Raw genomic sequence first — 15,932 nt, 5'->3', positions numbered from 1 at the left:
CCTTTCATGACACTGACATTTTAAATATGGGTCACTTTTTTTTTTGAGAGAGCAAGCTGGGGAGGGACAAAGGAAGGGGCGGGGACAGAGGATCTGAAGTGGGCTCTGTGTTGACAGCAGACACCCTGATGCAGGGCTTGAATTCACAAACCATGAGATCATGACCTGAGCTGAAGTCAGATACTTGGCCAACTGAGCCACCAAGATGCCCCGAGGCCACTTTTTTCTTAAATGGAATGTTTTTCATTTTGGTTTTGTCTGATGTTTCCTCATGATTAAATTCAGGTTATGCATCTACCTTACATACAAATATGACATAAATGACGCTGACTGTCTCTCAAGATATCACATTGAGAGACCCATCTGCCTCTGACAGGTTTTTCCATTTTATACTTATTTTCTTCCTTGTAAACTAAGAAGCAGTGGGTGGGAAGACAAGACTATGTAAGTATCCTGTTCCTTGTGAAAACTATCCCCTCATAGTTAGCATCCATTGAAAAGTCTTGCTTAAGGGCTCCTGGGTGGCTCAGTCGGTTAAGCACCTCACTTCGGCTCAGGTCATGATCTCACGGTTCGTGGGTTCAAGCCCCGCGTCGGGCTCTGTGCTGACAGCTCAGAACCTGGAACCTGTATCAGATTCTGGGTCTCCCTCTCTCTCTGACCCTCCCCTGCTCACACTGTCTCTCTCTCTCTCTCAGAAATAAATAAAACATTAAAAAACTTTTTTATAAAAAAAAATTCTTGCTTAAACCAATAACCCAATCTTTATTGTGATGGTAGCATACTGGCGATTTTCCAACTTCATCATTCCATCCACATTTACCAGTCAGCATTCTAAAGAAGGGCTTTCCATTATCCATCCATCCATAACATTACTAAATATTTATGCACCTAACATAGAAGCACCTAAACATATAAAGCAAATATTAACAAATGCAAAGGGAGAAACTGAAAATAATACAATAGTAGGGACTGCAGCATCCATTTACATCAATGGGTAGATCACCCAGACAGAGAATTAATAATGAAATACTGGTCTTAAATAACACATTGGACCAGGTGAACTTAATACATAGAGAGGATTCCATCTAAAAACAGCAGAATACACATTATTTTCAAGTATACATGGAACATTCTCCAGGACAGATCACATGTTAGGCTGCAAAAGAGGTCTCAATAAATTAAAGAGGACTGAAATCCTATGAAGAATCTTTTCTGACCACAATGGTAGGAAAGTAGAAATTCATGACAAGAAAAAAAAAAAACAAACTGGAAAAAACACAAACAAATGGACGCTGAATAACATGCTACTAAACTACCAACGGTCAGTGAAGAGATCAAGGAAGAAATTAAAAAAAACCCTTTGAGATTAATAAAAAGGGAAATACAGTGTTCTAAAATCTACAGGAGGCAGCAAAAGCAATTCTAACAGGGAAGTTTATAGCAATACAGGCCTACATCAAAAAACAAGAAAAATCTCAAATAAACAATCTAACCTTTACACCTAAGAGAACTAGAAAAAGAACAAACACTGTCCAAAGTTAGTAGAAGGAAGAAAATAATAGAGTGCAATTAGTGACAGAGAGACTAAATAAGCAACAGAAAAGATCTATGAAACTAAGAGCTGGTTCTTTGAAAAGATAAACAGAATTAATAAACCTTTACTCAGACTCATCAAGGAAAAGTGAGAAGATTCAAATAAAACTAGGAATGAAAAAAAGTAACAATACTATTATCTTTTAAAGGATTATAAAAGACTATTAAAAATCATATGCCAACAAATTGGCCAGCCTAGAAGAAATGAATAAATTTTTATAAACATAAAATCTTCCATGATTGAATCCGAAAGAAATAGAAATTCCGAATAGACCAATTACTAGTAGTAAAACCAGAGTAATAAAACTCCCCAAAAACTAAAATCCAGGACCAGATAGCTTCATAGATGATTTCCACCGAACATTTAAAGAAGAGTTAATCCCTATCCTCCTCAATCTATTCCAAAAAAATAAAATTTAAAATTTAAAAAAATGAAGAGGATAGAAAACCTCCAAATTCATCCTCTGAGGCTAGGATTACCCTGGTACCAAAATCAAAGACACAACAGAAAAGAAAACTACAGGCCAATATTCTTAATAAATACAGGTGGAAAAATACTCAACAAAATATTAGCAAACTGAATCAACAATACCTTAAATGATCATATACCATGATCCAGTAAGATTTATTCTAGGGATGCAAGGATGGTTCAATACCTGAAATCAATCAATGTGATACATCACATTAAAATTTAGGATAAAAATCATATTATCATCTCAACAGATGGAGAAAAAGTGTTTGACAAAATTTAACATCCATTTATGATAAAAATCTCAACAAAGTGGATACAAAGAAAATGTGCCTCAACATAATAAAGATCATATATGACAAACCCAGATCTAACATCACACTCAACAATAAAAAGATTTTTCCTTCTAAGATCAGGAACATGACAAGGATGCACTGTCACCACTTTTATTCAACATAGTATTGGAAATCCTAGCCACAACAAGTAAGCAAGACACCCATTTCTTTCTCCCTTTCTCCCTGCTTTCCTCCCTCCCTTCCCTTCCCTTTTTTCCTTCCTTCTCTCTCTCTCTCTTCCTTCCTTTCCTTCTCTTTCTTTTCTTTCCTTCTTTTTTTTTTCCTTTAGAGAGAGAGAGAAAACACGAGTAGGGAGAGGGGCAGACAGGGAGAGAGAATCTAAGCAGGTTACACGCTCAGTGTGGAGCGTGATACAGGACTCAATCTTACCACCCTGGGATCATGACCTGAGCTGAAATCAAGAGTCAGACACTCAAACAACTGAGCCACCCAGGCACCCCAAGAAATGGCATTCAAATTAGAAAATAAAAAAGTAAAACTCACTATTTGCAGATGATATGATACTATACATAGAAAACATTAAAGTGGTTTTCCAGGTTTTCCAGGTTTTCTAGCCTATCTAGAAGTTTCTCCTGATTACTACAAGTATGAAGCTATGACAAAACAAATGCAGGCAAAATGTGGTTTTTTGGTGCTTATCAAGCCAAGGTACGAACTGTGTTTCCTATTTTGTTTTGTATTTCAGTAGATATTAGTCAGCTATCTTACTAATTTTAATAAACTGTCTTATTTAATTCACTCCAATTAAGAGAGGCTGTTATTGTCCTTTTGGACTGTTTCCCAGTCCTTTCTCCATCTCTTGTTTTATAAAAATTACAATATTCTGTTTTAGATGCCTTGTACCTCCTTGTGGAACTGCCTTCGTGACTAAGGGATTATATAAGCTTGTTATCTGACATTTACATATGCTGATTTCATCTTGAATCATTTTATTTTGGAGGCAGCATTTATAGGAAAGACATTATTAAACAAGGAGGTTTGAGGTGATATAGCTAAGTCACTATTTGAAGTTTCTCATCTGCAAAAAAGAGTTGCTATCATTTGCTGGTGGCTTTATGGAAATGTGGAGATAGTTCATGAGAATACTGGCCAGATTCAGAAACCTGGTTACGTCCTAGTCACTCAGAACTTTCTGAGGCACACGCACCATTCATTAACATAGAGAATAACCCCAACTAACGTTATAGCGACATGTAGTTAGCCCAAATGCTCGTGTGATGTATTTGTGTAAAATGACATGTAAGCAGAGCAGGAGAAGCCCGTGAGACCAATACACTGTGTACACATATCACTGTGATGTCTACCTGAGTTAACGGGAACTACTAGCTAAGCTCTGCCAGGAAACGGAAAAGAATTTTTAGAGGCATTAACAAGACAGCTAAAGTTAGCTGTTGTACAATAGTTACAAGGATTGCACCAGAGGAAACCATTTTTAATTTGAAATTTTTCCACACATCTAGTCAGTGTTGGTTTCTTTTCAGTTTATTTGGCTCTATTTCTGAGACCTTGAGAGTGTGATATATTAGAATTATTTAATTTAATACTTAATTTTCACATGTACCACTCTTTCACCAGTGGTCAATGACCGGTCCGGTAATCTACAGTAATGCCTCCAAGACACTAGGAAAGTAAATACACAAACTTTGGTTCAGTAATGAACATAAACTGTGTGTGTGGGGGGTGTGTGCGTGTGTGTTTTAAAGTTTATTTTGAGAGAGAGAGAGTGAGCATGCCAATATGTAGGGAGGGGCAGAGGGAGAAAGAGAGAGGGAATCCCAAGCAGGCTCCATGCCCTCAGCACACAGCCTGATGCAAGGCTTGATCTCATGAATCGTGAGATCATGACCTGAGCTGAAACCAAGGATTAGATGCTCAACCAACTGAGCCACCCAGGCACCCCAGTTGTTTTGATTATATTATAGTTATTTTATTTTATTTTTTTTTGGTACATGCCTATATTTTCAGATACATGTAGGTCAGGTCTGTTTTATTCATCGCTTCAACTGTCACCCACTCTCTTTTAAGCTTACATCCATCTGTTGATAAGCTTTTTGATTCTATTTTCCTTACAGCTCATCAGTCCATCCACTCTACTCCACCTCCATTACCACTGCCCTCATCTCTAATTTACTATTTTTTCTAATATTCATTTATTTGAGAGAGAGCAACGAGTAGGTGCTTGTTCTGTTCAAACACCCTCGCTCGTTGCCCTTCACCTCCCTGCCTCCTTCCTTTGCTCCCATTGCCTCTGGCTAACTAGTATTTATCCTTACAAACTGTCAAGACATTAACCTTAGTTGGTTAAGCATGACTTTGACTCAGGGTCAGGATTTAGACGTTCGTGAATTTGAGCCCCTCATCAGGCTGTCAGTACGGAACCTGCTTTGGATGATCTGTTCCCCTCTCTTCTGCCCTTCCCCTGCTTGTGCACACACACATTCTCTCTCTCTCAAAAACAAATAAACATTAGGGGTGCCTGGGGGGCTTAGTCGGTTAAGCGTCCGACTTTCGCTCGGGTCATGATCTCGCGGTTCGTGGGTTCAAGCCCCGCGTCGGGCTCTGTGCTGACTGCCAACTCGGAGCCTGGAGCCGGTTTCAGTCTGTGACTCCCTCTCTCTCTGACCCTCCCCTGCTCACGCTTGTCTCTCTCTCTCTCTCCTAGAAATAAATAAAACATTAAAAAAAAATTAAAAAAAACAAAAAAACCCACAAATAAACATTAAAAAAAAAAAAAAAAAAGAAATTGTCCTTAATCTCCGCTGTTGACTTCTACTTCATCTTGAGCTCAACTTCAGTACAGCACCCACCACGGTGAAGTGTATTTCCCCTACAATGTGGCCTACTCAAGATACAGAACTGTGTCTTATCTCTCTGTTCTGAGCACCTAACACAGTGCTTAGCATACGGAAGGTGCTTAAAATATGTTCCTTGAAGGAAGTCTAGGCTTTAAGCATCTGAAAAATTCTCTTGTGTGGAACTGCTTCATTTCCCGAGATTGTGATAAATGTCAGGTAAACAATGAGGTACCACTTTATTCACCTGACAGGAATCTTGGTTCCAACTAAAAACAATTATATCTTTAATAAAAAACCAAAACACTCATTCCAATGATGGAATAAATAAGTCATGGGGATGAAAGAGACAGCATAGGAAATATAGTCCCTGGTAATAGTGTTGTACGATGAACCGATCAATGGCAGCTACACTTGTTGTAACACAGCATAAGGCATGGAGTTGTTGAACTACTCGGTTGTACACATGAAACCAATGTGACATTGTGTGTTCACTGTATTTCAATTAAAAAAAATATTCAAGATAGCTGGAGAGTCACAAAGCAAATAGACCATTTAAAAACATTTTGATAAAGATATAATCATGTTACAAGTTATCTCATGCTAATTCAAAATTAAAAACAAAAGCCAAACAGTATTACAGAATCTAGTTCAATTAAAAAAACAAACAACTAAAACATTGATTCTAAAAATGGGGCTAGATATTGGAAGATAAACCTGGAGCATCCTGTAGTGTCAGATAACAAGGAAGTACACAAAAAACAAACCCAAAACAAAACAAATCCACAATCATGGGGTATGTCAAAGGGATACGGGTGCCAGATAAAAGAGCTCTCAATGGCCAGAGAGCTAGAACTTGAGTAATAAAAATAAATAATAAAACAGTGTTAAATTATATTCCAAAGTATAAAATAGATACCCCTAAGTCCATACTGGTATAAATAAAAGAATAAATTAATAAGGATAAACAGACAAATCTGCACAGAAGAATTCCAAATATATGTAGATACTCCACCCTCAGGGAAGGTAACTGTTAATCTTAAGTGTGGGCTGTGGAGAGTAACTTCCTTCCAAAGAACACACCACAGATAGAAGGAATAAAAAGGGTAACTTTACAGGAGAGAACCCTGACAAATACCACCAAAGTCAGGTGATCAAGGTCAACACCAACAGTGATAAATCATGTTGGTATGTCCTCTTGATGTAATGTGATGAAAAGGGACTTTATCTCTATGACTTGCACCTCAAATACCGTAACCCTCCTCTACTCAGAAGAAAAACATCAGATAAATGTCAACAGAGAAACATTTTACAAAACACCTGACCAGGACTTCTCCAAACTGTCAAGATCGTCAAAAATTAGGCAAGTCTGAGAAATTATTATAGTCAAGAGGAGCCTTATGGGACATGACTACCAAGTGTAATGTGATATGCTAAATGAGACCCTGGAACAGAAAAAAGACAGTAGGGGAAAAATAAGGAAATCTAAATAAACCAGGAAATTTAGTCCATTACAATGTATCAGTACTGGTTTATTAATTATGTAAACATACCATATTAACATATGACATCAGTAATAAGGGAAACTCAGTGTGGGGTAGATGGGAACTCTCTATACAATCTTGTTGGGGTTTTTTTGTTTTTTGGTAAATCTAAATTATTGTTTTTAAAAGTTTATTTACTTATGGGGGGGCGGGGGCAGAGAGAGGGAAGGAGACAGAATCCCAAGCAAATTCTGCACTGTCTATGGAGCCTGACATAGGGTTCGAACCCATGAACTGTGAGCCAAAACCGAGTCAGATGCTCAATGGACTGAGCCACCCAGGTGCCCCAAATCTAAACTGTTTTAACATAAAAAATTTATTTAGGGGCACCTGGGTGGCTCCATTGGTTAAATGTCCAATTCTTGACTTCAGTTCTGGTCATGAATCTCATGGTTCGTGGGGTTGAACCCTACACTGGGCTCTGTGCTGATGGCACAATCCCTGCTCTGGATTCTCTCTCTCTCCCCCTTTCTCTCTCTGATCCTTGCCTCTCAAAAATGAATAAACTTTTAAAAATATATTTGAAAAAAGTACAATGGGAACACAACAAAACTCTATCCATACAGGATCGGATAGAACATTTGTTAGGCTATAAGTAAAAGCCTATGAAACACCATATACTTAATTCCTTTGTTCTAAGAAAAATTTAATAAAATTTTCTTTTATATGAAATCTTTTGATGTTTTTCAATTATGTATTATATACTATGTGTTAAGAAAAACAAATGACAAGTACCAAGCAGTGATACTTTAAAGTTAGTGAGCGAGAAGGGAGAAGGTGAATAACAGAAAAACAGATATCCTATTAAAGAAACATGGGCTTAATACATTAAATATTTAGAATTCGGGTTCATAATAAGAGCTGCTGTGCAGTCATATGTCAGGGTCAATATGCACAACTGATACGGAAGGGCGGTGGGGAATAAGCTCCTTAACAGTGATGGCAAATCTTTCCTGTCTCCTCCAGGACGGGAGGAAGAAGATTTTTCTTTTTGTCTCTAACTGCTGAGATTCCAGTTGTTCATGACATAAAAGATGAAGTTGTAACACAGATGAAACTGTCCCAAGACAAGGGAGTTACCTACGCATGTGTTCGTTCAAAAACTCAGTAGGCATGAGGCAGTTTTCTGAAGGCTGAGGAAACAGGGAAAAGACAGCTAGGGTCTGTGTTCTCACAAAACCCACTGCTAATCGGGGAGGAAGACACACAACACAGAGACAGGCGAGGTGCTCAGTGTCATACAGAAGTTACGACAGAGGGACGGCAGGGTGATTGCTGGTGCAGTCCCATCGACTGGGTGGTCAGGAAGAGTTTCTCCACAGAGGGGGAATTGAAGCTTCTATCAGTCCTGCCTGCCTGACAGAGCCTCTCAGCAACGACGCCCCAGTGGTAACGGGCACATCCACGATCCAGATCTTATTTTCCAAATACCTTTCTCCATTTAGATGAACGAAGGCTCATTGGAGAAATGGTGATTCAAGAGCTGGAGGAGGAAACGTATAAGGTGAACTTGGAATACTTCTTGTCACACCAGCAAGTGCTTACACCACGGGGACAAGACAAAACTATACGAGACCCGACTCGAGACAATCTGCCCAAAACAGAGACAATCTGAACGAGAAGCATAATGCTCATAATGGATCCTAACCCACCGAATGGATTAAACAAGTAGCTAGGGGATAAAGGAAGATTTTTCCGTATAACAGGGTGGCATCTCACAAACGTAGAAGGAGAAAAGTGATGTCTGGAAAATATCCAAACAAGAGGTGAGAGAACGCTACGAAGAGTGAGAGAGGAAAGGATGAGGCAAATGTAAAGCGTCATCACTGGGTAACTGGGTGTGGGGTATAAGGGAATGTGTTGACATTATTCTTGCATCTTCCCTGTGGGTTTGAAATTATGCCTGAATAAAAAGTTAAAAGGAAAATAAGAAAATGGGTTAGGAGCAGAGCAAGAGAAACGGGGCAGTAACTAGAGGAATAGGAGACGGACGGAAGTTTCTGCTTTTATTTTTTCGGGGAGGAGATCGCAGAGGATGCTTGTGAGATGACATGAATCGGTGCAGCAGAAACAAAGGCCCTGAGGTCGGGACCCACTGCACTAGATGAGGGACGGAAACGGAATGTACTGGAACCCAAGGAGAGGCAGAAAGCTTGAGCCCAGCTGCAGGAGGATGGCAGTTGGCGGTGAGAAGATGAACTTTTTGTCAGATTAATTTTTTGTGCCCAATGAAATGGGGTGAGCTTAGAATTTCAAAGTGAAAGGAGATCTGATAGTTTTGGGAGAGCGGAAAGGAGATTTTAGAGAAATGCAATAGGACTGCCAGGTAGTATGGAGGCCCCTTAGAATTTAGTGACCATTTATTTAAAGCAAGAAGTTGGTCAGTTTAGCAATGCTGGTATGTTTGGGTGCAGGTGCCAAACAGATGAATATTTGCTTATTACCAGGGTTAGGTCCTTGAGGGACCAGGGAGTAGAGAGAAGTGAGGGAGTAAGGAGATGAAGGAGAGGAGTAGTTAGTAAGAACATGATTAGGATAAGCCATGAACTCTAAACTGGGTAAGAAGGGAAGAGAGGGCACCAAGTTTGGAACACATGACGCACGCTGCGGACAGAACTGATTTAGGCGTGCCCTAAGCTTCACAGCACCCAGAATCTGGTAAGAAATGTAAACGAATAAAAATATAATTCCTACAGAGTGAGCTGTTAAATAAGCAACCATGCGGCAATATGGAAGCCCACAAGGTGGCCACTTGATCCAGCTGGAGGGGCATTTCAGGGTGGCTTCTTAGACATGGTGATGTTGGAGCTGAAGGATGAGCATAGCTATCGGGGGAGTGAAGGAGGAAGGACAGAGATCCGCAGTCATGGGCAAAGGCGAAAAGTAATGAAATACCGCTGTAAGAAGATCTACCAGCTACGATATTTAATAAAGTAGGAGTATAAAATTTAGACTGGGGACGCCTGGGGGGCTTAGTCGGTTAAGCGTCTGACTTTCGCTCAGGTCATGATCTCGCGGTTCGTGGGTTCGAGCCCCTCGTCGGGCTCTGTGCTGACTGCCAGCTCAGAGCCTGGAGCCTGTTTCAGTCTGTGACTCCTTCTCTCTCTGACCCTCCCCTGCTCACGCTGTCTCTCTCTCTCTCCCCTAGAAATAAATAAAACATTAAAAAAAAAGTTATAAAATTTAGATTGGACAAGCCTGGGGGACAAAGCTGGAGATGGCGGTGGGAGCAGGTCACGGAAGATTGTGTGTGCCGTCCTGCAGAGCTGCAGAGGCGTAAGAACCAAGAAAGAGTTCTAAACAGTTCAGAGGCATAAAATCAGATCTCTGGTGCTAAAAAACTTCTCTGGTGGCAATCTGATGAAGCTATACTAAAGGCGTAAAGATCACATGGGGATACGCTTTAAAAAACAGCTCACTCTGCAAGGGGAGGATTGAGACATTTTTGGAATGGAAGCAAAGCTGCGCAACTAATTACATCACACAGTAAACATTAATAAATAAAGCCAAATAAAGATCTATTTTTCTCTTGCAAAGAACAAAGAGGAAATGAATGATTACTTTGCATATACTATTGCCAGTGCATACATTCTGGGCTACGGGAATATGAATGGGGTTCGTGGAAAAGCATTTTTGGGTTTTACAAAAGACATGGGCTTCAGGCATGCTAATATTTACAAAAATTACTGGTTCTCTGGGTCAGGGAACTGATAAACAGGCTTTCTAATTTCATAAATAAAATCAGCCCACTGCCTGTGGTGTTGGCAAAGGGAACACCAGTCCATGCATACGGTCTTCTTCCATTAATGTGAGTTAGGTTGCTAAGTAATACGTTTAAGAAAACAATTCTGCTAGTTAGCAAAGGATAGTTTTAAACAATATTAATATGCTGGCATTCCACTTAAAAATCAGGATGGACACTGTAGGCAAGACACTGTGTAAGTAGAGATTATACAACTGCTATGGGAAGGGCATGCTTTATAAAGCAATTTCATATATAAGCAGAAGCAATGCATGAAATCTGGAAGAAACGTCAACTTGTCATATAGGAGAGTTGAAGGATGAGTCAACAATTTGCTTTGACTATCAATAGAGCACTAGCTTTACTATACCCAAGCATCTGTACTGTCTTAAATTATCTGATCAATATTCAACAAGCACTGAGATGCACACCAAATTTTTAACAAGATTGACAGCAGAAATAATTTTTTCTGCATCAGTTTTTCACCTCATTTAAACTGAAAAAGGTACCCTTCTTTATTTGAAGACCTTAATTATGGGTTGCCAAACTATTTCTATAAAGGACCAGAGAGTAAATATTTTTTATGTGCTATGCAGATTCTGTCTAGTCTACTCAACTCTGCAGTCACAGAAGTATGTGAACGAGTAAGTGTAGCTTTGTTCCAGTACAATTTAATTTGGAAAAACAAGGCAGCAGGCAGGATTTGGCCCACAGTTTGCTGGCCCTTATCCTAAAACAACACTTGTAAGTTTTATCAGTTTCTCTTAAACTATAAACTTACTCAGAAGAACTATAAAATAAAGTATGAGAACATGAGAGGAGGGTCCAAATCATACTGAAAATTTTAAGAAGCCTTCTAAAAAGTTTCCTGTTTTAACTCTATCGATTTTCCTTATAGAAAAAACAAAGGCTATCTTATCCAGACAAGGGGTGTTGCAAGGAGATTTAATTTTAGGAAGAAAAAGTTTTTTCCTCCTTTAACTTCCCAGCTTATTTTCCTAGCTGATTGCTTTGATCCAGGAACACTTTGGAGAAGATGACAAATTTAATTTTGGATAGGTGGATTTGAGACTCTGGGTGGGTTTTCACATGGAAATGCCCCCATCAGGCAACCTCTAAAGCAAAATTCTTGCTCCAGCTTCGAAAGCAAAAAGAAATCTATCTCCTTGGTGTCTGTCACTCGGAAACACTGGGCATATAAAACACCCTGTACACAACAAATATCTTCCCCAGATACCCACAAAAAAGAATGGTGCTATCAATTTACTTCGGTTTTGTAAACCAACCGCAGATTTAATTAGCAAATGAACAGCTCAAACGTCTAACATAGGATGTTATACCACTGAACAGGCTCTGAAAAGTCTTTTACTCTTTTTCAATTTAGAAGCCTGTAAAAGATTTTACCTTAAATTTGATTGCGTTTTCATTATGATATCCAAAAAAGGCAGTATTACCTGGATGTGGAAAGTAAGAAAGTGTCAGAAAAATTATTCCTTAACTTGAGGAAAATGCTTTAAATTAGGTCTGACAAAATTTTTAGGTTGAAAATTAAGGAATAAACTTTTCTGGTTTCAGTCATTCCCTACTTAACCTAGAAATTCTTCTGACAGAAATAACAACAGTAATAATGGTAAAACCTAGCGATTTCCTAAATTTGAACACAGACCAGGCGCTGGGCTCTGTGATTTACATACAGTGACTCCGTGAAGAACTACAGCTTGCAGTCAGTACCTTCCCCAGGGTCCCAGAGAGGCCAGCGCTCAAAAGCTCGTCTCAAACGAAGCCTGAATAACTTTAAGCTCCGCATTTCCAAATATTATATGCTTCGGCATTTTAAACAAACTGTGCAAGAGAATTCTTTAATAAAGACACTTACACATTTGAGAGTTATTTTACTCTTTCTTCTCTATCTAAATCCTTGTCGACAAAACATTCAGTACAAGACTGTTTCTGGCTCTACGTGTCTTGCTACCACTGTGCTGCTGCCTCTGTGCCTACCTGAGAGCAAGTGCTGGAAATGAGTTCTGCCTTACCCCCGCCAGTGAGAATGAAGCACATTCTCCTGTGCTACAACAGCCCTCTGCGTTATGCCCTCAGTTCAGTTAACGTCCCTTGCCTCCCGTTCTTGTGACCAGTTACCCACCTTTCTCACTAGATGTCCTTGAAGGCTGGATGACAGTGTATTCACCTTGGTGTCCCTCAGAGCATCCAGCACCGTACTCTGTATGAGGCAGGTACGAGTCATAGGTGAAACTGAGCAAGAACTCCATGTTGCTAAAATCCCTTTGCTATGCAACCCTCAGGAAGATGTGGCCATCTGCAGAATCTCAAATCCCAGGAAGTGACCCTAAAAAACTGCCGAGGAGCATTTGCTTCATGAAGGTTGTGAGGACATTCTATGAAGCCCAAGAACGTGCTATTAATCTAGTGTGGAGGACAAAGGGAGTTCAGGGAAAATCATGTGAAGACTTCTTGAAATGAAATACAAACCTTCAGGAGTGCTGGGAAAATAAATTTGACCTCAGCAGTAATCTCTTGTCAATAATTAAGACGAAGTTTTCAAATCTGGAAGAACAGATGAACCTGCAGAAATCCTGGGAGAGAGGAGGGAGCGTAGCTCAACAACAGCCTCCGCTTCCCAGGCTTCAGATTCCTCACATACCCTAACTCCCTCCAGCTCACATTGGCCACACACTTCTCATACACTCCATGCCTCCCTGCAATTTCAAAGTATCTTTAAAAGATATTTAAAAATTTTAGAAGAACACACTTAGCATTTGCATTAATAAAACCTTCGTGGTCATCAGTAGGCTTAATGTTATTAATACACACTGGAGAGCAGAGGTATCTGACTGGAATCCAGGGAATCTTTACTACTAGTTAAGTGACTGACAATTAAATGGCCGGAAGTGAATCGTTACCAGGTAGAACCTCTCATGATTCCTCTGGGTGATTTTTCTTAGCTTAATCCTCAAAACTTGGATGTTCCAGCGTTCTGTGTTCAGATCTCTTCCTTCTCAGTCAACAGTCTTCCTTGACATTCCCATTAACTCCTTGATTTAACTATCAGAGTTATCCAGATGTATGATGGCTGAAATTTGAGCTTGAGAGGACCTTTTTTTGTATTACAAGTTGTATTTCCAAGCTTCCAATTTGTATTTCCAACTCTTCTCTGGGCACTTTCACTAGGATATCCTCGTGGCCCTTCAAACCCATATTTATAATCGAACTTATTTTATCTGCTTTCCCTCTCTCCAAATAAAAGAAAGCACCCCACATCTCTTTTGGTTTTGATCTAGGTTACAGTATTATCTAACTAGTCAACCAAATTAGAAACCAGGGGCTGCCTTACATTTCTACTTTCTCTCATTCCCCCCCATCTCGTTGGTTCTGCCTGCCTCCTAAAATCTCTCTCATGACGAAATTTTATAACTCTGGGGACAGAAAGATTCCACAAGTTTCCAGAAGGCAAAACAAAACAAAACAGGCCATATATAAAAAGACAGGGATGGCTCTGGCCATGTCAACAGAAACAACAGAATCAAGAAGGGAATGGAGCACTGCATTCACATTTCTGAGGGTCAACATTTTTCAACCAAGGGCGAGGCTAAAATAATGATAGTTATTTTCAGAAAATAATGATTTTCAGACATTCGTAGCTTCAAATTGTTTACCTTTCATGTACTCTACTAGATGATACGTTCTACCAAAAGGAGAGCGTACATAAAAAATGGAAGACTTGGAATCCAGGAAAGAGGATACCAAGACAGGAAAAAGGCAAAGGGCTCCTCATGACAATGATGAATAGCAGATACATAGTCCTAACAATGTAATAAAAATTGTGAGATGCTTATATGAGAGTGATGAGGGAATGGAAGTGTGTCTAAGGAGTTGGGCAAGACATGAGGGCTGAGTTCTCTTCCATGTAAGACAGTCAAAGATGAAATCCCATACCCTGACAGATCAAAAAATGGGTACCTAAACATTGCATTTAGAAACCTGGAGGTGAATATAGAAGAAAAAGCTAGGTGAGTTGAATGTTTCTGGAGATGGTCCTCAGGGAACTGCTGTTTTTCATTGTAAGCCTTGCAGTACTTTTGACTTTTAGGATTTATGTATATGGAAATTCCGATAAAAGAAAAAAGAAAAAAAAAAATTCAGTACCCTGTGTAAGCCTTATAATGACTACTTTGTGTTCTAATTCCCTAAGGAAAGACTCTTGGAGAGAAAAGCTCTAAAAATCTACTCTCATTTTTTATTTCCTTATTATTTATAATGAAAAGAACATAATGCATTCTTCACTTAAGTCATTTCTCCTTTCCTGCAGTTTTATTATTCCGTATCAGTGTTCTAGGAGACGTTCTGAACAAACAGCCACACTACAGCCTCGTGAGAAATGGTTATGTCCCACCCAAGAGGGTTAAGATTTGTGGCTCCTTTCCACAGAACACACTTGGGCTATGAGCTAATGGGTGTATAAAACATGCCAGGCCCTGTCCTAATGATTCTAAGCCTACACAAATCATTTTTCTCCTGTGAGGAATATGGCTTAATTAACCACCTGCTGAACTTCAGTTTGGAAGAAAGGTAACTTATGGTGAAAAGCTTTCTCTCATGAAAAATAAATACAATTTGAAGGGTCAAAAAGGCACAATGAAAACAGTTCCTGGTGGTCACTTTTGCTTAATTATGTTATTTGGAGATAACACAGGCATTAGAGGTTAATGAGCTTATTCCCTTATTTTAGAGAAGAGAAAACTGTGGTCTATAAAGGGTCAGTGACTTGACCAGAACGTTCCAGTGTATTTTCAGGTTTTGTACTGTGCCCAGATCACTTACTAAAGGTTACACAACTTCTAACATGTAGTATCTACTCCCAAAGTAGAGAATAGAGTCAATCAATTAGATAATTTAAGCTAAAAACTGAATGCCTTAGATTACTTGGACATTATAGTGGTTTTTTTTTTTTTTTTTTTTTTTTTACCTTTTTCTCCGTGTAAGTAAAAGAAATTCATGACAAAAAATAATTTCAACTCCAGAAAAAAAAGTTCTTGGGGCGCCTGGGTGGCTTAGTCGGTTGAGCGTCCGACTTTCGCTTAGGTCATGATCTCGCGGTTCGTGGGTTCGAGCCCCGCGTCGGGCTCTGTGCTGACTGCCAGCTCGGAGCCTGGAGCCGGTTTCAGTCTGTGACTCCCTCTCTCTCTGACCCTCCCCTGCTCACGCTGTCTCTCTCTCTCTCTCCTAGAAATAAATAAAAAATATTAAAAAAAAAAAAAAAGTTCTTTGTATATGCCAAAGATAATTGCTATTAAGAGTTTGATGCCCTTTTTATTTTTTTTCTTATTATATTATTAATTACATATTGCCTGTTGTCACACCCATCATATAAGCTGTACCATTGTTTTTTAATATGGACTTTTCTTCAGTTATTAA

The 15,932-nt window shown here is 39.3% G+C and overlaps 1 protein-coding gene across 3 annotated transcripts in view; it reads right to left on the bottom strand.

The window, feature by feature from the left end:
• The window catches only part of BCAP29 (B cell receptor associated protein 29), a 46,145-nt gene that overhangs the window by 8,935 nt on the left and 21,278 nt on the right, over window positions 1–15,932 (bottom strand). Inside the window, exon 6 of one of the 3 annotated variants that reach the window (XR_005530968.1) lies at window positions 11,904–11,953. The exons of the other annotated variants lie outside the window; for them this stretch is intronic. The gene's annotated coding sequence lies outside the window, so the exon portion shown is untranslated. The remainder of the gene's footprint in view (window positions 1–11,903; window positions 11,954–15,932) is intronic. 3 annotated transcript variants of the gene reach the window in all.

Source organism: Hyaena hyaena, unplaced genomic scaffold (assembly GCF_003009895.1).
Source record: "Hyaena hyaena isolate Hyena2069 unplaced genomic scaffold, ASM300989v1 scaffold_294, whole genome shotgun sequence".
In the NCBI taxonomy this organism is placed as follows: Eukaryota; Metazoa; Chordata; class Mammalia; order Carnivora; family Hyaenidae; genus Hyaena; species Hyaena hyaena.
This window is presented reverse-complemented; position numbering and strand designations above follow the sequence as displayed.